This window comes from Pseudorasbora parva, chromosome 23 (genome assembly GCF_024679245.1).
Source record: "Pseudorasbora parva isolate DD20220531a chromosome 23, ASM2467924v1, whole genome shotgun sequence".
In the NCBI taxonomy this organism is placed as follows: Eukaryota; Metazoa; Chordata; class Actinopteri; order Cypriniformes; family Gobionidae; genus Pseudorasbora; species Pseudorasbora parva.
The window spans coordinates 23,349,776-23,376,036 of NC_090194.1; the positions used below are offsets into that span (position 1 = coordinate 23,349,776).

The 26,261-nt window shown below is 41.2% G+C and overlaps 1 protein-coding gene across 2 annotated transcripts in view; it reads left to right on the forward strand.

Annotated features, from left to right (window-relative positions):
- The first annotated feature begins 4,641 nt into the window (after nt 1-4,641).
- Nucleotides 4,642-26,261, forward strand: part of apbb1 (amyloid beta (A4) precursor protein-binding, family B, member 1 (Fe65)) — a 109,883-nt gene continuing 88,263 nt past the window's right edge. Inside the window, exon 1 of one of the 2 annotated variants that reach the window (XM_067433052.1) lies at nt 4,642-4,888. The gene's annotated coding sequence lies outside the window, so the exon portion shown is untranslated. The remainder of the gene's footprint in view (nt 4,889-26,261) is intronic. The other variant, XM_067433051.1, reaches the window with a different exon arrangement.

Genomic DNA, 26,261 nt, shown 5'->3' on the forward strand with positions numbered 1-26,261 from the left:
AGGAATCCATGTAAAGCGCAGTGCAGCTGCACGGCAATAGCCGTGAGGAGCGCTCTGATTGGCTGGGCCGCGGCAACTGCAGGAACCTATGGTGAGCCGGCTGAGAGGAACGAACCAATGTTCCAGAGTGACCGCCGAAAAAGGGGCTTATATTTGCATACAGGAGGCTATATAAGACCCTGATTCACCATAGGTGTCAGATTGTATCTCCTTCAGCGACACCTTTGCTGACTTCTGGAAAGAAGCAACCGCCGTCGAAACAAACATCCAGCGGAACCTGCAGCAGTGAGGATGTCGGATTTCTCCGCCTTCATCTCTGCCGTTCCAGCTACGCCATCCGGTGCTGTATCCTTTATAACCTTCTTCTAAAAGAGCGCGAGGCGTTGTTCCAAATGTCCTCGCATTTCCTGCGGCTCGTGCAGAGCACCTCTCCTCAACGGCGACCATCACTTCTGTGTGACGTGCCTCGGACGGGACCACGCACAGCTCGCACTCTCCAGAGGCGGCTGCCCCGAGTGTGACGAGATGGTGCTGGAGACCCTTCGACTCGTCTCGCCACCTTCGACCAAGTCCCGCCGTCTGCCCCTGGGCCGCGGCGAAAGGAGTGTCACGATCAGAGGCCACCTGAGCGACCAAGCGACTGCACGCCGGATGCTTTCCCGCGTACCTCGCCCTCGCCAGTCACCATCACCCAGGAAGAACAGCCCCCTCCTTCCCAGCGGCCTGTTCCGTTTCCTTTGGTGGACCGTCGCCAGAGGTGGAGGAAGTCAGCCTCTCGACAGCCGCGTCCGGCAGCGAGTGGTCAGAATATGTCTTGGAGCCCGCCGCTTCGACGCAGACCGCCACAAGCTCCAAGACCAGCATTGATGTGGAGCTTATCTGCCGGCTCACGAAGGCCGGGTTGGGAGACCTCAGGCTCGAGTGGTTCCAGCCCGAAGAACCAGCGCGCAGCAGACTGGACGAGTGGTTCCTCGAAAGCCGCCGCTTCTCTTCTCCTCAGAAGCCCGCGCCTTTCTTTCCTGAAGTACATGATGAACTAACAAAGTTATGGAAGTCACCCTACTCTGCTCGCGCTAAGTCCTCTTTTTCCCCAGCACTCATAACTGTCGACGGTGCGAAGGAAAAAGGATACGGGTCTCTTCCCCCCCTCGAAGAGGCTGTCGCTGCGCACTTCTGCCCGCCCTCCTCCAGAGGATGGCAGGCCAGGGAGCAGCTCCCCTCCAAACCCTGTCGCACCACTTCAGCTCTTGCCGGCCGAGCATTCGCCTCCGCGGGCCAGGCTGCCTTGGCTCGGGTTTTCCAGGCCAGACTTTTCCACTCCTTGGCCTGTCCCCGACTCCGAAACTTTGAAGGACCTTCGCAGCGCGACGGACTTAGCCCTTCGTGCTATGAAGACCTAACGCACAAGCCATTGGGAAGAATATGGCGAACCTGAGGGTCTTGGAGCGGCACCTTTGGCTTAACCTGACCAAAATGAAGGACGTGGACAAAGCCTCCTTCCTGGATGCCCCCATCTCTGCCACGAGTCTCTTCGGTCCATTGGTGGTTGGATTCGCGGAACGCTTTACCGAAGACACTTTTTGTCCAAGTGCTTCAGCTCGTCAGGCCATCGAGATAGGGCTCCGCCCTCTCAGCCCGCTAAGCCGGCTCCGTCATCTTCTCGGCCTCGCTTGACTTCCAGAACGCGCCAACGTTCCCGCTCTACGAACCGCAGCAGACAGCCCGACCGCGGGGACCTCGACCCAAGCTTGTGTTGAACCCCGGGCCTCAGAAGCCGTCCTAGGTACACAGAGAAAGAGAAGATGGCCAAGTCCTGCAGAGCACAATCTGAGCTCCCTAAGGGCGGCTCACGTGCGGGTTCTCTGAATCTGGGTCCGGATATGCTATCCAGACAACCCTTTCCCCCAGGAGAGTGGTCTCTTCACCCACAAACGATTCAATTAATTTGCAACACCTTCGGCAGAGCAGAAGTAGATCTCTTCGCCTCAGAAGACAATACTCACTGCCCGATATTTTTCTCCAAACGTAGGGACACCCTGGCCCATGTTTGGCCCAGACTCCCTCTATATGCTTTCCCCCCCGATCACGATGCTGCAACAGACCATCAAAAAGATCAGGGAGGAAAGACCTCCTCACGCAGGCAAGGGGGAATATCTGGCATCCCAGTCCTGAGCTTTGGGCCCTCCACGTATGGCCCATCAACGGGTATCCGGAAACCTCTCTGACAGAGTTATGAACACTATTTCGGAAGCTAGAGCACCAGAGGGCTGCACCTATTTAGGTCACTCCCCTATTTATGCAAACCATTCCCTCTTTCCACACAATGCCATCCCACCTTTTCATAGTCGACCACTCCCCTTTAAAGAAGCCTTTTCAAATCGAAGGTGTGAAAAAACACTGCTGCAGCAGGGGATTTTCATGACCCTTTAAAGCTCTTATCACTAAAAAACGCGTTTCTGCTGGCTTTGGCCTCGGTTAAGCGAGTGAGTGATGTACAGGCATTCTCAGTCCGTCCTGTCTCGAGTTTGGGCCCAACATCTCCAAGGTTGTGCTCAAACCCAGACATGGTTTTATACTCAGTGCTATCAACCCCTTTCAGAGCACAGGTTATTACATTGGTTCCATTACCCGCGTCTATGGAGAACAAGATGCGAACCTACTCTGCCCTGTCAGAGCATTGGCACTGTATCTAGAGCGCTCCGCCCCCTTCAGGCAGTTGAACCAGCTCTTCGTTTGCTTCGGCAGCCGCACGAAAGGTTGTGCTGTCACGAAGCAAAGACTCTCGCACTGGATAGTGGACATGATCTCACTAGCATACAGGTCTAAGGACCTAACATGCCCTATAAGCATTAAAGCCCACTCTACTAGAGGCATGGCCTCATCTTGGGCTTGGTCACGTGGCATTTCCATGGAAGATGTCTGTGCGGCGGCGGGCTGGGCCTCTCGGTCCACTTTTATCAGATGTTATAACTTGGAGATCCCAGCTTTACAAGCAGGGCTTCACTCTGTCTAAGCTTTTTCTAGACCCATACAACATTATCGCTTACTGTTCTTGGCCTAAACACAAATAGTCCCCAAGCACCATTCACTCTACCATAGATCCAACTATGTCCGATCAAGTGTTCAAACGAACCAACTCTGTCCGTTCGACTCTTCACGGTTGGGAATACTGGGTCAGTCAGCACACAGCATTTTACATTGTGTTCCCATACACAATACGAGGGACCTCTCGATAGGGAACATACTCGGTTACTTTCGTAACCTTGGTTCCCTGAGAGAGGGAACGAGTATTGCGTTCCACGCCGAGTTCGTGCTTCTCAGGTATTGCTTCAGTCCATTTATAAAACCTGACACCTATGGCGAATCAGGGTCTTATATAGCCTCTTATATAGCAAATATAAGCCCCTTTTTTGGCGGTCTCTCTGGAGCGCCCCCATTGGTTCGTTCCTCTCAGCCAGAGCGCTCCTCGTGCCTGGCTATTGGCGTGCAGCTGCACTGCGCTTTACATGAATACCTTTATTAATAAAGTTTTTGCTTCATATTCTCGAGAAGTTTTTCCCATACGCAATACTCGTTCCCTCTCTCTACGTTTGTGATCCAGTTGTTTAATAGGAAAGGGCAGCTTATGCCTTATTCAGAATTTTTAAATGCATATAATTTTCCAACTACTCCAAAATAATATGCTATAATATTTGATGCTTTACCAACAGTTGTCTATTTAGTTGAGCACTATTGATAATGCTATTCAAAAGTGCTCAACTAAATTCACCTTCTGTTTCTCTCCCCAATGCTATAGATACAGGGGAAATCTGTCTGACACACTGTAAAAACATTAATAGGAGTATTCATACTTTATTTCAAAGAGATTGCAGATATGTTCAACACGTTCTTTCCTAAATTGGAATAACTTGTAAATTATATCAATTGTAAAAGAGTATGGACAATTCCCAATAAGTTTCTAATAACAAACAAGGTAAATGAAATATATTTTACAATCATTCACAAATACTATCTCGTAAACCATTACATTACCAAATTCAAAAGGGACATTGATATAAACTGCTGATTTTGTGGAAGACACCCAAGAGGTTACGAAAGTTCAGCACCTTTTCTGTTCTTGCTCCACACAATTTTGGAAGGACTTCAGCAGATTTATTATTGAACAGCGTCACAAGAACTTCACTATAAATAATGAAAATATTGTATTTTCAAAAGGCAAAGAAAAGATGGTGTATTTTATTATAAACTTTTAAAATTATTTTAGCAAAATTTTACTTGCACAAATGTAAATATAGTACCCAAAAACCTGCTTTTAAACATTTTTAGACTGATACTCTGTCCTGTATACAACTTATAAGTGCTGAAATTAACAAAAAGGCTATAAAAACAATAACTATAGCTATTGTTTTAATAGCTTTTTTGTTAATTGATTTTATATAGGACATGTTTAAATGTATATGATGTGTGTATATATACCCCCTGGATATTGTATATTTTCTTTTATTGTGTACAGTTTGTATACTGTAACTTTTGTGCAATAAATAAAAAAAAAAATAAAAAAAATAAAATAAAAAAAACGCAACGCCACCTTGAAAGTGACGTCAAATGATGCGTCTCACCAAGGTAGGCGTTTATCAATTTGTCCCGAGTTCAGGGGTTCGATGTCCCACTTCTAGCGGCGTTTCATAAGGCAAGTATGATATGGGAAACAACCAAATTCCCAGTTGCCTGCAGCACTAGCTGCATCGCTCTACCTACGTCATCACGACGTCGTGGTGCGTGGGCTAGCGTTAGCAGAGTTAGCTGTATAACGGTGACGGTGGAGAGAGGATTTCTTAAACGCTTCAACGGAGATCTACATTCATGAGAGGAGTGTATTAATATTGAAGTGAGTAAATGTTTTCTTGTACACAATGGGTGCGTTGAGTTTATCACATATGTCGTGAATGCGATTGAGGGAAGGATAAACACAGCAGGGAGACAGACATATCTACGATCCTCTTTAGTCCTGCTATATATATATATATATAATGTGTAACGTTATATATATATAAGTGAGTGTGTGCGTTCGGATTATTATTAGGCTAACTTATCATGAATCAGGCTTTGATTTTTTTTGTCATCCCCGTTTGATCAAATATGCATTAACGTAGCGTTACATATTGGCTTGACATTAAATTATAGCTGCACGATGAATCGTTAAAAGATCGCAATATTATTCCTGAATGACAGCGATTTTCCTTTAAACGTTTGACAAAATCACACCGCACCATTTAAATCTGCGCTGCCACAGACCCGCAGAAAGCAGACTTCGTGTTTACGTCTTTTCAACTCTATACACAGTATGGCTATTTCTGTTACAAATATTTAAATTATCTGAGAAGCAGGCTAGGCTACTGGCAGTAGTATCCAGTTGCAGCACCGTAGTTTCAGAACACCAGTTTCAGAACCCATCCACAGAACCGGAAGTGAGGGGTGGGGCTTAAACATAGACAGTAAAAGAAATGGACCGAGCGATTCCATTGACGTCAACGGCGAAAGAATGAAGTCAACCCAAGGGGGTAATCTGTGAGTCTTCTAGTAGATGTGGAAAGTGAAAGCTGAATCACGTTGTTTAAATATTTTCTCCCGTTGCTTTTGGCTCACTATGGGCTTCTCCCCATTCTTCCCCCTTGACTTTATGTCTCCACGTCCCCCCGACTGTCTCATAGACAGTAAAAGATTGCCTGCGAGCGTCTCCTCAGGTCTATACGGTAATTTCTCAACTGTGCGACAGGGTCGCGTTGGTTATGACGAAATCGTTAGCCTATTTTTACAAAAACAGCTTCTGCGGGGCGATAGTGTAAGATACAAGGTAATGGAGCCTTTTATACATTGTCGTGTTTCTTTAGAAATAAACAATGGACAGATGGAGTCTTTAAACGTCTCAGATGTAAAGTTATTCACTGTCAAAGTGACTCAAAAATGAATGGGAGTCAATGGGATGCTAACTGCAGGTGATGGCTTGGTTAGCAATGGCAGCCCCTAGGGGTGGAACGCTTTCCGAGCGCTAGATTACCCCCTTGGGCTTAAACCGTCATAGATGTGCTACCAAGCGGCAGAGCCATAGAAGCTGTGTCTGATTTCAGAAGGCTGCGTCCTCCAGAGGTCGCATGCGAAGGCTGCATAAGTCATAAGGCCGTCTCATTTCAAAAAAGTGAGTAGGACTTTCCAAATGCGACCTTCGAATGCGTCCGTCTTTCACAGGAATTCGGAGTGTGCATGAGGTGTAGGCTTCACGGCTGGAGATAACCCACAATTCTTTGCGTCTCCGTTAACAACCGTCATGTTTTTTTTTATATTATATGAAAAAACGGCACCACCGCCAGATATAAATGCAAGCGTAGGTGCGGCGTTTAAATTAAGTAGTTGAAGCTTTTTTTGTTGTTTTTTTTAAGCCCTATCTCCGCTAGGGCTGTGTATTGCCAAGATTCTGGCGATACAATACGTATCACGATACAGGGGTTACGATACGATATATTGCGATATTGTAAGAGAGGCAATATATTGCAATATTTCTTTTTTGTGTGTTTTTGTTTTTTATAATTTAAAAGAATAAAGAACATATCCCTAAAACCCGAGACAAAGTATTTTATTTAATTAATACAGTATAATTTATATCATTAATCATATGCAATGTGCAATCTAAGTAAAGGGAAATGTAAAGTTACTGCAGGATTCTTTGTGTAAGTTAAATGTTTTAAAGGTTCACAGTATAGCAGTGGCTATTTAACAACAGAAAGTGCAGTCCATTTCATGACTGAATGACTGTTTGTTTTATATTTAACACAGTAGCCCTGCACACAGAACACGTTTTTGCAGCGAGAACCCTTTTTTGAATGGATTTTGCTTGGCAGAGAGCATTATGCGCGCTGCTTATGCGCCCAGGCGCATTTAAACAGCTTGCTGCGCCTCACGTTTTTGAAGGAGCGCTCCGAGCGCATGAAGTTGAAAAAAAGTCAACTCTGAGCGGAAAAGCGTGCAAAAATAATCGCGCTTATTTTCTGTTGTCCAATCGAATGAATGAAGCGGCAGGCCTTCCGTTGTGTTGACCGTTACATTGATTTGACTGACCGTACAGGTGATTCGGGGGTTGCCTAGAAACATTAAAGCACATTCGAACCTCAAAAGCTGTTTTCTATAAAGCAGTCTATTGTATAAAGTGCTATTTCAAGGAACGTTACTGAACTGCAGAGCTGGTGCTTTCGTTCTCCTGCCACCGCTGTCAGTTTTGGTGTATGTTTATTTTGTTACTGAGAGGAAAACGTGCAGTACATTCTATCGAAACGCTTCTCAGCAGCGCGGGTGACGTCAGGATGTTAAGCGAGCTCTCTGTTTCAATGTGTTTCCCGAGTATTAGATTATAACTTGGCCTATTTTGCAAACAAAATGATTCTTGTCGATTTCCTTAGTGGCTTCTTTTTAGCTGAAGCCAAAATGAGTCTACACTTCAGCTCTGTATACTGCAGGAGCGGAATAATGCTATCGTCTTGAGAGCTGGGTTTGCTAATGTAAACACTAGTGATGCGCGCACTTTCACCTTGCGCTTCTCCGGCTCTGCGTCAGTTATACGTTCTGAGATAACACTGCCATCTAGCGGTTGGGTGTTATACAGTCTGTGGTTTAAACCGAACACAAAGCCACGAATCTTGGATGTAAATAAATAAATATATAATTATCGATACAGCGTTTTTGAGAATCGATACAGTATTGCCAAACATAATATCGCGATATTCACGTGTATCGATATTTTCTTACACACCTAGTTACTGCAAACTAGTTGTGGTTAACAGGATTACAACTGTTTAGTGCATTTTAAACGTTTAGAACAGTACATTGCTGTCAAGACAAAAAACATTTCATAGTCATTTTCAAGTTATAAATAATTTTCATTCAAATAAGTGGCGCGAGAGTGCAACGAGGCACAACTTGTTGGCATAGCAACGTGATACTTCCTGCCTGTGTCCTACGAAGGACGTCTCGTTTAATTCTGATTGAGGACACTCCGTATACTGCATCCTACACAGGATGTGTCTTCCGGAGGACGCAGCCTTCGAAATTTAACGAAATGAGACACAGCTAGAGAAAGAGAGTTGCGACAACGGAAGTTCAAAACGCTTGATAGTCACGTGATTCATGTAGACCTCGAATAGTTCCAGGAAGTGCTTTGGCGGGCAATTCAAATTGTAAGTCACACAGTGTGTCTCATTTCGTTAAATTTCGAAGACTGCGTCCTCCGGAGGACACGTCCTGTGTAGGATGCAGTATACGAAGTGTCCTAAATCAGAATTAAATGAGACGTCCTTTGTAGGACACACAGGCAGGAAGTATCACGTTGCTATGCCAACACCTTCATCCTCATTGCTCTCTCACACCAGTTTATATGAATGAAAATTATTTATAACTTGAAAATTACTACGAAATGTTTCTTGACTTGACAGCAATGTACTGTTCTAAACTTTTAAAAAGCACTAAAGTGTTGGTTGTGCTTTTTGTGCTTGTTGTGCTGTTAACCACAACTATCTGTTTGAGGTAATCGAGCTTAAAAAATAAAAACAAGCTTGAACTTACATTTTAAACACCCCACCTACGCTCGCATGTATATCTGGCAGTGGTGCGGTTTTTTCATAAAATATAAAAATATATATGACGGTTGTTAACGGTGACGCAAAGAATTATGGGTTATCTACAGCCGCAAAGGCTACACCTCATGCACACTCCGAAGTCCTGTGAAAGAAGGACGCATTCGGAGGTCGCGTTTGGAGAGTCCTACTCACTTTTTTGAAATGAGACGGCCTTATGACGTATGCACCCTTTGAATGCGACCTCCGGAGGACGCAGCCTTCTGAAATGAGACACAGCTACAGTGACAGAACTGCGATTTTCAGTAATTAATAGTCAATAAATGCATTGATTTTCAATAATTTTATTACACATCGACATGTGTACTTAATGTAATTAATTAATTAATATACTTAACACATTTGGAGAGTTCTACTCACTTTTTTGAAATGAGACGGCCTTATGACGTATGTAGCCTTTAAAGCCGCACTTGGCTACTTTTGCTCTCGGGGTCCCCCTACAGTTTGGAAAAAATAATGTCCTCAACTACTGTCGTAAGAGCTGTCATCCTACAACGGGATGCCATCGCGCGTGCATTTGTTGACATGACAACCCTAATAGCCTCAGTGCTATTAGGGTTGTCATGTCAACAAATGCACGCGTGATGCGTGGGTCGTCTCATAACCCGCGGACCCCGTATGTCTATTTAATGGTCGTGGGTGCGCGGCGGGTTGTAAAAATATATACAGTGGTGCGGTGCGGGCCAAATAACTTCATAAAAGCGTCCCGCGGGTCGGTGCAGCACTAACAGTTCCCCTGAACACTGCAAGAGGAGTTCTTCTGGCGTCGCGTGTGAAATGTCTTCATCCCAGGTAACGTTACAGTCAGTGGCATATGTTTCAGCATGTCATATGAATATAATTTCATGGGTTTTATTTTTTTCAAACGCCAAATAATCCCGATGCTCACGTTTACAAGCCAGCGTCATTATAGTAGTCTATTGGTTAGCGTTTTACAGAATCTATATGATACTTCAGTTCAATTTTTGAGTGGTAGCTCACCATAACAAGCAGGACAGCATCGGTCAGGCACGCCTCCTTCAGCTCACGCCGACGAGCAAACGCTGGTCACATGTTGATTCTCGTCCTGCCTTTAATCACATCACTTTTTCATTTCCTCTTATTGCTTTCCTCCAACAAAACCTTTTCTTTCTTATTTGTCTCTGCTGCTTCGAACATGACTATATTATCCGGCGAACAAAGTTGGGCTCGCACGTCCGAATGTAAGGAAGTGTGGGTGTTGGTGGAAGTGACGTATATGCCGTAAATCAGTCGAATTTTGTAGTTCTTTTTTTTTCTCGGGTTACTACCCAAAACCTGAAGTTTAAAAGTACGATTAAAGACGATACAGACCCCATCAGGCTATGGCAGACGTGTCATTCAACCTATTGTAAGTTGATTTATCATCACAAGAGTCTTAAAAAATATATTATGAAGGTTGAAAAGTTACCTAGTGCTGCTTTAAATGCGACCTCCGGAGGACCTTCTGAAATGAGAGACAGCTAGTGACTGAGTTCAGAAAGTACAATTAAATACTGAACGCGTGTGTTCAATATAACGATCGAGTTGCCGCGTGAGTCTCACAGCACTAACTCAGATTAGGAGTCAGATTACATTTAACGTCATAAATGAGCTGATGAGCTCTAGTGATGAGAGCTGAGGTAATTGCGACCACATTCGTGGCATACATTCACAACGCGTTTTCAGTTCATGCATTTGGAAGCTTAACTTTCATAGAAATTAATTTGAGAAGTTAAAACACTTACATTGCTCATCATCCGTTTAAATGAATGCCTGTAGCTGAGCTGTGCTGTAAGTGTGATCTCCCATTTCCCATGCGCGAGTTGAAAACATGCGGAAATGGCTCCCTCTGCTGGCTGTAGTCTTTAGCCTCTAACATTCCAAAGATGACGCAAATATCGTCAATTTGCATCACGAGAGGAATTTTTCCAGAAATAAAATGCATAAATCTCTCGTCTCAGGGGGATATAAGAGGGGGGAGCACGATCATTTGAATATACTCCAGGGTTTCTACTGATACAAAGCCATATGCTAATCGCTGAAGTAACCCTTTAAGTGAACACTAGCATGTTCACTTAATCGTGATTTGTTTTATTTGTATAAAAAAGATATCATTTACTATAGGCTACTCTGTATTTTATCTCTTTACATAAATACTATTTTCTACCTAAAAAAAAATTTAATTTTACTAACCCAAATAAGAACTTATCCGCGCTAGGTTGCATGTGAGGGAAAAAAGTAGCTTGCTTCCACTTACAAGGAGTTGTACTTTTTATTGTAATATATCTCTTTACATAAATATTATTTTCTACTTAAAAACTACATTTTGTTATTTTACTAACCGGAATAAGGACTCATTCGTGCTAGGTTGTACGTGAGGGGAAAAAAGTAGCTTGCTTCCACTTAGGTTGTGCACTTTTTATTTTAATATCTCCTTTCATACTATTTTCTACTTAAAATTATAATGTCAAACTATAATATTGACCCAGTGTTCTGTATGTGAACGCTGTTTTACGGGATTTTTACCACAGTTTACCACTGAACCGCGGGAATTTCTTGCTTTTCAACCACTGTAAGAAAAAATCCATACCGTCCCAGCCAATTATTTCTCTTTCATTATTTCGCAAATATTGAGTTCTCTTTCAAGTCTAGTGCTTAAATGGACACTCACACAAGAACTATGACAACTTGTGCATCTTGATGACGTTGGCATTGTTTACAACAGAGAGATTAGGTGACGGATGAGTACAGCGAATGAGAGAGCTCTGAGACATTGAGTGGCGTGCAGCAGAGATCGCAAATCATTCAACTCTTCAAACCAGCATAATTCAGTGAGAAATGAAAATAAATGTTATTCTGCATGACGAAATATTTTGCAAACGTGATAAAACTATTTGTCCAAATATGCACGCTGTTAGGCAAGATGAACAATGTGCCGACGTGATAAGAGAACGTGAACCACCCACGAACATGCGATGTGATAGATATAATGTAATTCTAGATCGGGGTAAAAGCGAAGGGCTTTGAGGTTTCATAGTCTCGACCGCGCATCTGAAGCACAGAGCGACGTGCGCTGGGTTGCCATGACGATCCGCGCTGACACGCCCGGCAGCTTAATCTTTGTCCAAATATGCACACGGTTTCACTAAGAGCCCGAAAATATGCGGTTTAGGGCATGTCTGTGACCACAAATAAAACGGAGAAGAAGTGGCTCTTGATTCTTCTTGATATTTCATTAAAAATATTGTTCATTGGCCTAGATCGGTTATTGTGCACTCCTGACATAAATTAGATCAGGGGTCTTCAACTAAAATAGCTTGGGGTCCAGAAAAAAACCTCACTGGCCAAGGTCCGGACAATTATATACCTAAAAACATGAATTGATGTCTTTTTGCCAGACTAAAGAAATTAGTGTAGATTAAAATGTCTTTATTGAACAAAATATAGTATGTTCTCATATAGATAAACATGTCTTTTCATATTGTTAAAGCAATAGGTAATCCTTTAATAAATGTACCTCATTTTGAGGTTGTTCTGTTTAAGTTGCATTGGTACAAAATATCTAATTCAACCAGTAGTCATGTCTGACAAAAAATATGATGAATGAAAAAATGCCTTCATCTCTAAATCTGCACTGAAAATACATTAAATTCAACATTACTAGCAACTAAAGTGGTTTTTCTGCTGAACTGAGATAAACAGTAACAATCAATGAACACATACCCTCCTGGTTAAAAAACAAAACAGAAATGTCATAACATAATTTTATGTTCATTCACATGTAGTCTCTACCTAACTAAATGTAGGCTATCTTCAGCACTGCTCTCTCTGTGCTTCAGATTGCACTGGTAAAAAATCATTAGCAATATCATCCAGAAACACAAACAGGCAAAAATAAAGTGCCACCAGTTTTGGAAAAATGAAAAAGTGCATCTCTTTTTTTCAACTGTTCCTTTAAATCCAGAAAAAACGTAACCTCAAATAAAATCTCAAAAGGAGATTTCCGAAACCACAGTGGACACGTTTGAGTGCACTCATTCAATCACATGTTGCACCGCAATAACGAGTGTACAGCCGATTTACACACAACAGCTGTCCAACTTCACACACTCGTTTTCATTCACTGAAGTGAACTGTAATAGTGGACTAATGTAGGAAATAGTGAATGAGGGTTAAGGGGCCAATTTCAAAACTGAGCTCGCGAGTATATGTGTGCGTCCGGTGTGAGATCCTAAGACGCGCCGCTCAGCTTCAGTCCGGTGTGCGACCCCTTTAACTGTCAACGCAACCATGGCAACATAGGAATAACGGTTCTGCTGAGCTGCCTGATATACATGTGATGATTTATTTATTGTAAATCGCATTTGGCATTTATTTACTTCAATACGTCAAAAGGCTTTGCGGTCCGGATGGATGCATCTCACGGTCCGGATCCGGACCGGAGTCCGTCAGTTGGCGACCCCTGAATTAGATAGTCAATGCTTGCAGGTTCGGCGTGCGATTCCTCAAGTTAATTTTACTTTACCGAGCCTTTGTAGCAAAGGCTTCCACAGACGGCGCCCGCTTACAGCTTGCTCGGCGGCCTTCGTATCAGTAACGCCTTCACTTTCCTCCTTGACTTTTCCACACGCTGCTTCCAAAACTTCCCCACCATGTCTCTACAATAATGATGGAAGACGAACCTCACAGAAGTGACTGTCTCATGCATATTAACTACATTATCTTGTAGTGTTGCACGATATACCAGTACTAGAAAAGTATTGCGATACTCTGCTATTACAAATGGTACGATATGGACCTTTATTTCTTACCAGTACTTTAAGGAGGACAGCGCTAATATGAGCTGTATTTCTTAATGTGCGTGGATGTGTGACAGCAGGTGTCAGGACATGTGTGCAGAGCTCTGCTTCCACCGGTCACTAAACATTGGAAGTAGTAGTAGAAGAGTTAAATATATATGCGCAGCGCATGACAGAGAAAGCAACAGAAATATGCGCACATGAGGAGAAAAGGCGCAGCGCAGGACGTGCTCGCTCTACCGGACCTGAATCGCGCGCACACGCCTTTCAGACAACAAACATGCGGTCGCCATTCAGATATTTCGCGGATTATTATTTGGGTTTGAATGGTCAAACAGAAGTAAAAATGCATGGTCTGGGGAGTATTTAGGTAAACACAGTTGGATATTTCTTTAGTGAGCGTATAAAGCTGAGGTAATTAGATCAGTGCAGATCTCTCTTAAAGCCAGACCTAATATTCTGTGTGATTAATGTTAAGCAAACACTGACTACGTTTACATGGACAACAATGCTCCGATATTAATCTGATTAAGACAATACTCTGATTAAGAGGCTACCATGTAGACAGCAATTTCTAATTACCTTAATCTGATTAAAGTCATAATCTAACTAAACATAAATCGGATTAAGATATGTGGAGTATGCCTATTTTAGTCGCATTATCGGAGAGCATTACAGACATGTACACACCTTAATCTAACTATTAATGTTGTGTTGTAGATTTCGCAGCATTTTGTGACAGGACGCATAATGTTACGCACAACAGGGAAGTGCAGAGGAATGGGCTTTTTGGGTTCGAGCCTCTGCCCTTTTTGAAAATTAATCAAAAGTGCCCTTCTCAACAATCATCGATAATATTGTGGCCAATAAAACGGAATTGGAATTATAATTAATATAACAACATCTACAAAACAGTAACAAATGGCGGAAAAGTCCCGTTTATCTTTTAGTCAGTCTGAAATGTCGTTGCCATAACGCGTTGCTAAGGGCGGTGTGTGTTTTGCTTGACTGTTCATTCTGAACACTGCGTCCTCTCTGTATATTTTTATTTTTGTTGTAATTATTATGCTCATTGTAAGAGTAAAAAACAATAAGTTTGTATCTGTAATCGCAAACCAGATGGGTCATTCAGTGAACGCCTGTGGCTCGATGGCAGGAAAAACAATCCAAACAGTTACGATTTTTAAACCTTTTTCATCATTAATCAAAGCTATTATTCTAAATGTATGCTGTCAAAAAGAAGGAAAGAGGGGCAGTGTCTCTTCAAAAAAACAGAAAGAGACCATACATAATTTTGCAAAAATAAATCAACGTAAATGTATTTGAAACAAAAAATGTTTTTTTATACTTCTTAATGTAAAGTAACACTGTCCAACAGCGACACCCACTGGTGAAGTTACAGCGGGTTTTCTGAGCCCATAAAAATTAATAGACCTGCAAAAGTCACGCTATGATTGGATGTTGGAGAACATAGCGTGGCATGGGGACGTGATGACGTGCCATAATTGACCTATGTTCTATCACATGTAAAACGGGAACATGAACGAAGTACTCTAAAAGCAACTCATGTAAACACCAAGCGGCAACCTCCCGCGAACTCTCTTGAAGCCAATAGGGAAGTAATGTAAACTGCAATTCCTCAACTGGCCACTAGGGACAGGCTCCAGAAGGGAGCAGAATCTCATTGAGCCCCATGTTAAAATTCTCAACTTTAAAGCAGAAAAAAATATGTTTACAGCCTGGTACAAATTGTGGTTTTTGCTTATAAGGCTAATTTTGATCTTCATGACAACTCTGAGGGGGGTGAATTTTTTTTATAACTCATTCGTTTACGTTATATAAAGCCTTAAAGGGGGGGGTGAAACACTCAGTTTCAGTCAATCTCATGTCAATCTTGAGTACCTATAGAGTAGTATTGCATCCTTCATATCTCCGAAAAGTCTTTAGTTTTATCATATTTATAAAAGAAATATAGGCTGTACCGAGTCTTTCCGGAAAAAACCGAGCGCCTGGAGGCGTATCGTGTGGGCGGAGCTAAAGAATGACAAGCGCGCAAAGCGGTGACGTCCTCAAGCGTGGAGAAACCGGAGAAACCCATCTATCTCAGCTAATACAGATAATGATCCACAATCAAATCTGAGGGAGAAATAAATTGAACAGGAGAAACGGCAACAGCAGGACGTCCGTCTCTGTGGTATGTAAGTTACTGTATTTAATGGCCTCTCCACATTTCTGTGTGTTTACTCGCAGAGTATGAGGACATGATTCGGTTTATGGACTATTGTATGCGACAAGACCTTAGAAGTAGCAAGCAAAACGGTTTTGCACGTCAGAATACTGTAACGTTATACAGAGAACAACAATGGAGTAACCGTTAGCGCATTTGAATGACGAAGCACGCGATCGTGTCGTTTACTGATGTTTACTCATGCGACGGTAGCCAATAGCAGAGACATTTGAAGCAGTTTAAGTTAACTCACCGTCGAAGCTTTATCGCTGGGACCGCTCCGTCAGAAACACACTTCTTTGGTATGATTTGGTAAAGTCCTGTGACAGCAGTGGCGTGTAAATCCATTTTGAGACGCAACTGAAACGATGTTGTCAAGCTTCCCGTCATTTCTGCGTTCAAATCGGTTCAAATGCAGCGCTGCCTTCCCAGAATGCTGTGCTGAAGAGTTGAAGTCGCTCGACGTCACCCATAGGAATAAAGTGGAGCGCGGCGCCGTTCACGGACGACTGGATCTGCAGCTGAGAGACTGTTTACAGCGTGCTCTAGTCACGCGCGCGCGCACCCTACCGGGAGAAGAGCCCGTACGGCCCATACAAGGACCTTCCGCTCTTATTAACGTCAAATAGACCCATACTCGAAAAAAACTCGCCGAAACTTGTGAGAAACCGGAAGGAGTATTTTTGACACAGAAATACTCCATCAAACGTCCAACATTAGTTTTTGAAACTTTGTCTATGTTTAGGATGTGAATCCAAGTCTTTAACAGTGTAAAAAGCTCAGTATGCATGAAACAGCATTTCACCCCCCCTTTAAGGTTCTGCATAATTAAGGGCGTGGTTACAAGTGGATAGCCATTTATCCGCCGTCTATAATTATTGCGTCACCTCAGCTCCGCGCACATCCCGCCTTTTTGCCCATTTTCTGTTATCCGGGAGTGACACCCGTTGACTCGCTCACAAGATGGCAACGCCCAGCTCGACCCTACTTTAAGCTTCAGAACGGCTTATCTGAATCCTATGGATGATGTCACGGACACTACGTCCATATTTTTTTACAGTCTAATATTGTCTTATTTAGAATAAGGTCAACAATTAGATTACTGCTGTCCATGTAAACGTAGTCACCAGTGGTGTAGTCTAGATTTTTGTAGTGAGTATACTGTGACCCCCCCCCCCCCCCACCAGCCAGTAGTTAAAACTTGCCGCCAAAACGTAACGTTATTTCTAAACCATCTATTAATAAGCTTACATTCCAGTAACGTTACTCCCTGGATTCTGCTATCGTTCGTCAGCATTTTTCTTTATTATTCAGTTGTGGTAGTCCCTCGATGAAACATTGTAAAACCAGGAACAAAACATCGTGGTAACAAGCCTCTGGTTGTGTTTCTTGCTCAGGACACAACCAGATTTTAGGAGTAAAAATCTCCGGTACTCGCAACAGACAAAAAATATAGTGCACTGCAAAAAATGCTTTTCTTATTTAGTTTTTTCGTCTTGTTTCAAGTCAAAATATATAAAATTCTTACATTAAAAAACATTTACTAGACAAGTAAAAATTATTGTGTTGTTTTTGGAAAAAAAATACACAAAATTAAGAGTTTTTGCTTAAAATAAGATAATAATCTGCCATTGGGGTAAGAAAAATAATCTTGTTTTCTGTTTTAATTAAGACTAATTAAGACCCCCAAATATGAGAAACCTTTATGGGGACCCCCTTCCTAAAATACATCTATATTTATAATAAAAAAAACTTTCATAACTGTTAGATAAATAGTGTGACATTATAAATACAACATATTGTTTCCAAACTTAAATTGGTTATACTTATTGTATGTATTAACCTGATGAAAAACATTTTCAATGAAAATTTACTTGTTTAAGCAACTTTCATAATGTAGTTCTTTGTAAGTAGCTTGCATACCATGGTAAGAACCCCAGTGAGCAAGATAAAGGGACTATAGTGAGAAACTCACTAGAAAGATAAAAAAAAAACATACAAAACTTGAAAGTATGTATATGGCAAACAAGGAGAAACAGTTAGAAATGAAACCATTAGATTGTTCAATAGACTCCATTTTTGCTTTGTCTTTTAATTCTCTGAAATTTTCTGGGGACCCCTTAGAACCTTCTGGAGGACCCCTGGGGGTCCCCGGACCCCAGTTTGAAAACCCCTGCTCCAGGTGACATATTCATATAACATTTAAGGATAAATATTGGTAATCAGACAGTTGGCAGCACCCAGTGGCTTCCACAGTAGAAAAAAATATAGACTTTGAAAGTCAATGCATGCTGCCAACTGTCTGTTTACCAACATTTTTCAAAATATCATCTTTTGCATTAAACAGAAGAAAAACTCACACAGTTTTGGAACAAATTAAGGGTGAGGAAATTATAACACAATTTACATTTTTGGGTGATCTATACCTTTAAGAGCTACATTTAGTATTAAATGTTATATGAAAATGGTACCTGAAACACAGGTTTTATCAGCTGTTATCTACCTAACTTACTGTCCCTCCAGCCTCCACTCTAACCAAGGATGCTTGTTTTTAAATTCCCTAGCCTTTGTATTCTGTTTACCTGTTTACACACACACCTGGTTCATCTTTGTGGGGACTCTCCATAGGCATAATGGTTTTTATACAAACCTACCCATTACACACACACAAACAAACACACACAATGCCCCTACCCCTAAACCTACCCATCCAGGGCTCTACATAACGCCCATTTTGGGCGCATTTACGCCTAAAAATTACTGTGTGCGACTGTGAAAAAATATTTAGGCGCACCGGTGCGAGTGACCCGATCGATTCTCATGAATGGATGTGTAATACAATCAGAATAAAAACTACAACACTGAGTGAATCAACACTGAGAAACTGATAGGCTACGTTTCCTACTGCAATCAACTGCTTTTCATGCCTTCAGACAGCAGAAGAAGTGCAAAAACGTGTGCGACGGACTACACTTCAAACCAAAATTGTTTACAAAGTGAAACGTGTATGACGACGCAGCATGCGCACTTTACCAGACGCCTCGCGCTGTTGATTTACAGCCAAATCAAAATGAACTGGAAATGCCACATTTGGATTATCATAAACACGCTCAGAAATAAGTTGATGCTTGGGGCATAAATGCCATCAAACAATAATGTATTACATTTACAAAAGCCCTTGAGTTAATCTTTATCACACATGCTGTTTAAAAAAATACTAAATGTATATAATGAGCAAGTATATCATGAAGATTTTTTCCAAACCGGGTTTTTGTCTTATTCTAAATCACTGTACACACAAAATAAGTTATTCCCGCTGTGGATTAGCATGACTCACCACAAACAGAGAGAAGTAACGTTAGATCCGGTGTTCTGTCGATGTAGCATACTTTGTCAGAATAGCATACCGTACGTTGAGTTTTATAACAGGGTCTGTCAATTTAGCCTACTTTGTCAAAACTGCAAATACAGTTTATAAAGGGGTATGCTGTTTTGATAGCCCCTGGTTTAATAACATAAATACAGTTTATAAAGGGGTATGCTGTTTTGATAGCCCCTGGTTTAATAACATAAATACTGTTTATAAAGGGGTATGCTGTTTTAAGACAACATTACGCGACTTTACGACGCCACTTGCAAGAAATAATGTATTGAAAACGTCTGTCAACATTTCTTGTGATTGTACAAGGCATGCAATTAGGTAATGTATATATAATATGCGATATAATACACCAACACTTCCGCCCGTTTAAATATAACATGCGCACTGCTGCGCATGCGCATTAACCGAAGGTATCCCATTCTGATGGGTATGGTGTTCCGTCAGAACACCCTGTTGTAATGTTCTTCCGCGAGACGCATGCGGTTCTGTTTATGAAGCGCCAGAGCGCCAAAAGTTACGGCTTGCTTTAGCTCCGAGTATTGGCATGATTGCATGTGTGATACTGATCTCGTACAAAAATCCAATAGACAAGTTGATATTAAGTAACAACGTTTTAGCCACAACACTGTCTATTAGTGAAAATCAAAGCCACACCAGAACTGATTCGCATCTCCAAGCGATTCGATTCAAATGAATCTGTGTTTTGAACTATTGACTGAATGACTTGCCGCCACCTACTGGCGGTTTTATTTTCATATTTATACTTTGCATGGACTTTTTATTTAAAATATTAAACTTTTAAAGTTTAATTTGTACATATTTCTAAATTCAAAAACTTATATGTAAAACATTCATACAACATTAACCCATGCATTAATGCATTAAATGCATAGGTGTTTGATTGTATGAAGTCCAGTTCTGCTTTTTGTGTATGTATTTGTGCTGTACTCTCAGAAGTTAATGATAATATTATGTCAGAATTATGTTGAATTTAAGAAATTGACAGATGATGCATACATTTAATAAGATTAAAAAAACATTGCTCTTATAATGGTAAAAATGAAACTGGACATTAAAGGACAAATATCGTCCTGTAATGGGAAATATATAATTGGAATGAGGTTTGATGGATTAGAATGTGCTCCTAAATTTTTGACTGTGCTCCTAAATTTTTTTAATTAGGAGCACAAGTGCTCCTCAAGAAAAAAGTTAGCGTAGAGCCCTGCCATCACACATAGACACAGACACACAAATACCCCTACCCCTAAACCTACCCATCACACACACACACATATTATTTTGAGGTGCCAATCCGTTATACATGGGAGCTTTACTGTATCTTGAAGATTGTTGTCTTCTGAGTTTCGGAGTTTTTACACTGGCAGTTTAGTTCAGAACAGGGCACAGTTCTTATGAAAAATTGGTAATGTTAAAGCTGTCATGCCTGCTGACCTGGGTGACCTGGGAGCGCACCAGAACCACACCACACCTGGAGGAGGAATTTAGCGCGGCCCCTTTAAGAGATGTGCGTCCCCCATTTAACTGCCGGTATTTTGTGTGTGTGCAGAACTGTGACGCGATTCACACAAACAGTGTGAGAAACACGGACTTGGAGCGCTTTTGTTTAGAAAAGTAAACTGGGTATTCGTTTTGGCCGATTGCAATGTATTTAGTTCAATAAAACCTGTAATGTAAGCAGTAATGGTGTTAATGATTTAAGTTACCTCAGGAGCGAGTGAGCTTCCGTGCATCGGGCTAAGACTGCAGAGATGTGCTCGTGTAAACATCAGGACGCAGCGAATAATTGATCAAAGTGCAGAAAAGTTACGGTTATTGGTCAAAATTGCGAGTCTCACTGGATTTTCTGTAACGTCCGTGTCATCTGCTACAGCTGAAGTGTCACGCGAAGCTGCTGTAGCTTTAGGGGCAGGCTTCCGAAAACAATCAAAGGGGCAAAAAACGTTAGTGATTCGCAATCGCAACTACAGTCTGTGTATGCAACACAGACGTGGTGAATTTATGAATGAAAGTTCTGTCACAAAACGATATTGTTACGTATCCTCAAGCTTTGTTTAGTGGGTATACGGAAATCCTTGTCCTTTTCTAGTGGGTGTATACCTGTGTATCACGTTGACTACACCACTGGTAGTCACTGACAAATAGAAAACCATCACATGCATGGCTAAATAACTAAAATATATTTATTAAGAATCAGTGTATAGTTAAATTATAGAGTGAAGCAGTAAGCAGTTTTTATCTTTGATTATTTAATTTCTTTCTTGACTTGATACTGTTAAATAGACCTAATGAAGCTGAAAAATAAAGCACTGTTTTTGTCATATGGTTTGTAATTTTCATTTTTGTGTGCTTATTTTTAAAAACAGATACAATCAAAAATCTATATTATAATTATTAGATTACATTTAAAAAATATGTAATTACTCGTATAAAAAAATAAGATTTTCGTCATCCCAACCTGTTGAGAAGGGAAAGGTTAGTGAATGATAACATGATTGATAATGATGATCTCTGTAAGGATGTTCACACTGGCATGCCGTTATTATAGCAATAAAAGAAGGGAATGGTCAAAAACCAGGGCAGGAAAATGCTGGCCAAGTGAATTTTTAGTTAAAAAAATAAAACAATGAATAATAAATTCTGTTGTCATATTATTCATATTACCTGTTTTTTGTTTGTTTTTACCGTGGTATCGATTTAGTATCGGTATCGAGGTATCATATCAAAGTCAAAAATTTGGTATCGTGACAACACTATTATCTTGTATGCATACTATAGTGCAGTGATTAGACTGAATGAGCTTTGTCATGAATATATATCGAGAATCGCTCGGAGCGGTCGACGTCAGCATGTCCCCAGCAGCCCATACTTGGGCCGAAAAAGCACACGCTGATGTCAGCATTTGTGACGTTGCTCCGACTAAGCTTTTCAAACCGGAAGACACAAAGCGCTCTGAAAAAGGCAAAAATAACTATTTTTCACATATGAATACAATTAATGAGTACCCTTAGTCTTTTCAATGATGTGCAGCCGATACATATCTGTTTACATCTCAAAAAAAGTGTTTTGGGGTTTCATGACTCTTTAATAACTGTCTGGGTAATTCTGAGTATTCTGCTGTAAATAGTGATGTCCGGTTCGCGAACGAATCGTTCTTTTTAACCGGATCTTTATAGTGGACCGGTCGAACCAGTTCACCAAATCGAACTGAATCGTTCTAAACGGTTCGCGTCTCAAATCAGGGCTGATCCCACAAGTTATTGTAGTTATTAACTTTCTGACATCAGTGACAGTCTCTCAAACTAGAAATAAAACGAATATCTTGAAGTAGATGCTGTAACTCCAATCGTTAGCTGAAGTGAGACATGTTTTGCTGAGAGATCTGATGAACTCACGAGCAGCTGATACTGAGTATGCGCGTGTAACCGAACGTAGCGGTTCTCGGATCCTCGGATCAGCAGTACAGAATCAAAAACCGTTTCTGTCGGACATGTTCGATACTGAGAACCGATAAGCCGCGCATGCGTGTTATTTGTTCAGAGGAACGAAATGCAGGTTAAGTGTATTTAAAACTAATCACGTTTGGAAACGTCATAACAAAGCTATCTTATCACTGTATTATTTTAAAGTTTTGAAAACAATGGATTGTAAAACGGTCAAATTAAACATTTATTTGTTTTATCAATAATGCATGATATTTTCAGGAACAGCTTTTATCTTATTTAATTTCTAAGTCGATACAGATTTTAAAATATAATCAAAACAGTAGGTTTGATATAGGCTATTCAGCTTGCAGCAGTTCGCAGCTCAGCACCCCATGCTCAGCACACACACACACTGATACAGCGGTTCTCGAGTCAGATCGACCGGTTGCAACGGATCACCGGTACAGAATCGAGAACCGTTTCTATCGGACACGTTCGATCTTTCGGACATGTTCGATTCTGAGAACCGGTGAGCGGAGATACTGAGCATGCGTGAGAGCGTCGCAACCGAACTGTTTCTCTCGGACTGGGACAGCTGATGCTGATAATACATGAGCCCGGGTGAACACTGAGGATTTGTGTAAGTAGGCCTATTATGTCAATGTAAGTTTATTTAATCTGTGTAAAACATCAGTGTTTGCACGACAGTGACAGTGACAGTCTCTCAAACTAGAAATAAAACTAATATCTTGAAGTATGTTGTAACAATCGATTCAGTTCGATTTAGTGAACTGTATTGAGTGCTGTTGCAAAACAAATGAAAAAATGTATCCAAGATGATGATGATGTCAATTGTAATTATTACTATACTAAGTTTTGATTACAAATACTTTAAATGGATGTGTTTGAATGTATTTTCATCCGCCGGGATGATAGAAATGACGTCATTACGTAAATACGTAAAAGAACCGGTGATCCGTTTTTTTTAACCGGATCATTGAAACGAACTGTCTGAAAGAACCGGTTCGCGGAAAAGAACCGAACTTCCCATCACTAGCTGTAAACTCTCAAGTGTTGGCTTTCTAAATATATATTGGTTATGTGTATATTCAGAATACTGTATGAGCAGCTTCTTAATACTATGAATTTGTCTAAATGCTCCATTTGCCAAATCGGGAGGTGACAGGCAAGGGGCTAATATACACACTTTTAACTAATGAATCCGTGGTTTACGAAGCATTTGTGAATCTGGAGTTTTCATAAAGGTTCATTTTACATGCAAATTACTCAGAATTTGCTCATATATTTACAACCCCAAATCAGAAAAAGTTGGGACAGTTTGGAAAACGCAAATAAAAAAAGAAAGTAGTGATTTCTAAATTTACTTTGACTTGTATTTCATTGCAGACAATGAACACAAAATATTTAATGTTTTGTCTGGTCAACTTCATGTCATTTGTAAATATGCATCCTTTCCTGTCATTCAGACCTGCAATACATTTCAAAAAAAGTTGGGACAGGAGCAATTTAGGGCTAGTAATGAGGTAAAAAGGTTAAATAATGATGTGATTTGAAACAGGTGATGTCAACAGGTGATTGGAATTATGATTTGGTACAAAAGCAGCATCCAAGAAAGATCTAATCCTTTAGGAGCAAAGATGGGCCGATGATCGCCAGTTTGCCAACAAATACGTGAGAAAATTATCGAAATGTTTAAAAACAATGTTCCTTAAAGAAAGATAGGAAGAGATTTGGATATTTCACATTCAACAGTGCATAACATAATTACAAGATTCAAAGAATCTGGAGGAATTTCAGTGCGTAAAGGACAAGGCCGCAAGCCTAAGCTGAACAACCGTGATCTCCGATCCCTCAGGCCGCACTGCATCAAGAAACGTCATTCATCTATAAGCGATATCACCACATGGGCTCAGGACTACTTTGGCAAACCTTTGTCAAGTACCACAATACGTAGTTACATCCACAAATGCTAGTTAAAACTGTACTGTGCCAAAAGGAAGCCTTATGTTAACAGTGTCCAGAAGCGCCGTCGACTTCTCTGGGCTCGGAGGCATCTGGGATGGACCATCACAGTGGAAATGTGTACTGTGGTCAGATGAATCAGTATTTCAGGTATTTTTTGGGAGGAATGGACCAAAATGTGACCGTGTGCTCCGGACCAAAGAAGAAAAGGATCATCTAGACTGTTACCAGCAACAAGTCCAAAAGCCAGGGTCTGTCATGATATGGGGTTGTGTCAGTGCCCTTGGCAAATGTAACTTGCACTTCTGTGAAGGCACCATTAATGCTGAAAAGTACATAGAGATTTTGGAGCATAATATGCTGCCTTCAAGAAGATATCTTTTCCAGGGACGTCCATGCATATTTCAACAAGACAATTTAAAACCACATTCTGCACACATTACAAAGTCCTGGGTGCGGAGGAAGAGGGTACGGGTACTTGACTGGCCTGCCTGCAGTCCCGACCTGTCTCCAATAGAGAATGTGTGGCGCATTTTGAAGCGCAAAATGCGACAACGAAGACCCCGTACTGTTGCCCACCTTAAGACTTGTTTGCAGGAAGAATGGGAAAAAATTACACCTGAAACACTTCATCACTTGGTGTCTTCAGTCCCTAAACGTCTTTTAAGTGTTGTGAAAAGGAATGGCAACATTACAAAGTGGTAAATGCTTTACTGTCCCAACTTTTTTTGAAATGTGTTGCAGGTCTGAATGACAGGAAAGGATGCATATTTACAAATGACATGAAGTTGACCAGACAAAACATGAAATATTTTGTGTTCATATTGTCTGCAATGAAATACAAGTCAAAGTAATTTTAGAAATCACTTCTTTTTTATTTTATTTGCACATTCCATACTGTCCCAACTTTTTCTGATTTGGGGTTGTACGAAAGTTTCACGATTGAAGCCCATTGCGTGGGATTTACCAACTTGTACTTATACGTAGAAGTGTGTGTAAATACAAGCACACATCTGAGCATGCTTGCTTACACAGAGAATCTAGTGGAAGAATAGCGATACTACACATAAAAAAACATTTAAGTGTCACATTATGTGTTAAGCAATCCACATATGTCCTGCTTTTCCTTTAATTATAATTCCTATAAAAGTTAAAACACAATGCATAATTTGTGTAAAACCCTATAAAAGACAGCTGTGACAAATGTTTGTCTCAGTGAAATGGCTTATCTTGCGTTATTGGAAGACTTGGCAAACAATGCTCTCCGCAGAGAGCACCATTTCCAAGATAGTGGTGATCTGCTCTGCAAGAGCACAGAGTGGCTTCTAAGTAGGTCAGGGATGGAAATTAGCACCCACCACCATCCAAAATGCGGGTGATTTGGAGTTGTGGCGGGTAAACTCGCTTCACCTACCGGCCACTGTGGCGGGTAAATAAAAATAGCATACTGTTTCACCTCTTTGTAAACTTTGTTCAATGCATGCGAGTGCTGCTGTATGTTCGAATATGATCATTCATTTTCGCCGTCATCATCCGGATGTAGAGCCAGAAGACGTGAATGATAACTTGCACGCACTGTGAGAAGATCTGTCATCCGGAAGCGTGCACAAGTCTCTCAATGGACAAACTCGCACAAGAAGTATGTCAAAATATGCATCTTGATGAGTATCCAAGCAGACATAGTCTGTATATGCCTTAAAGGTGCACTAGAATGAGTTGAAATGACTGTTGAATTATTCTCTGATG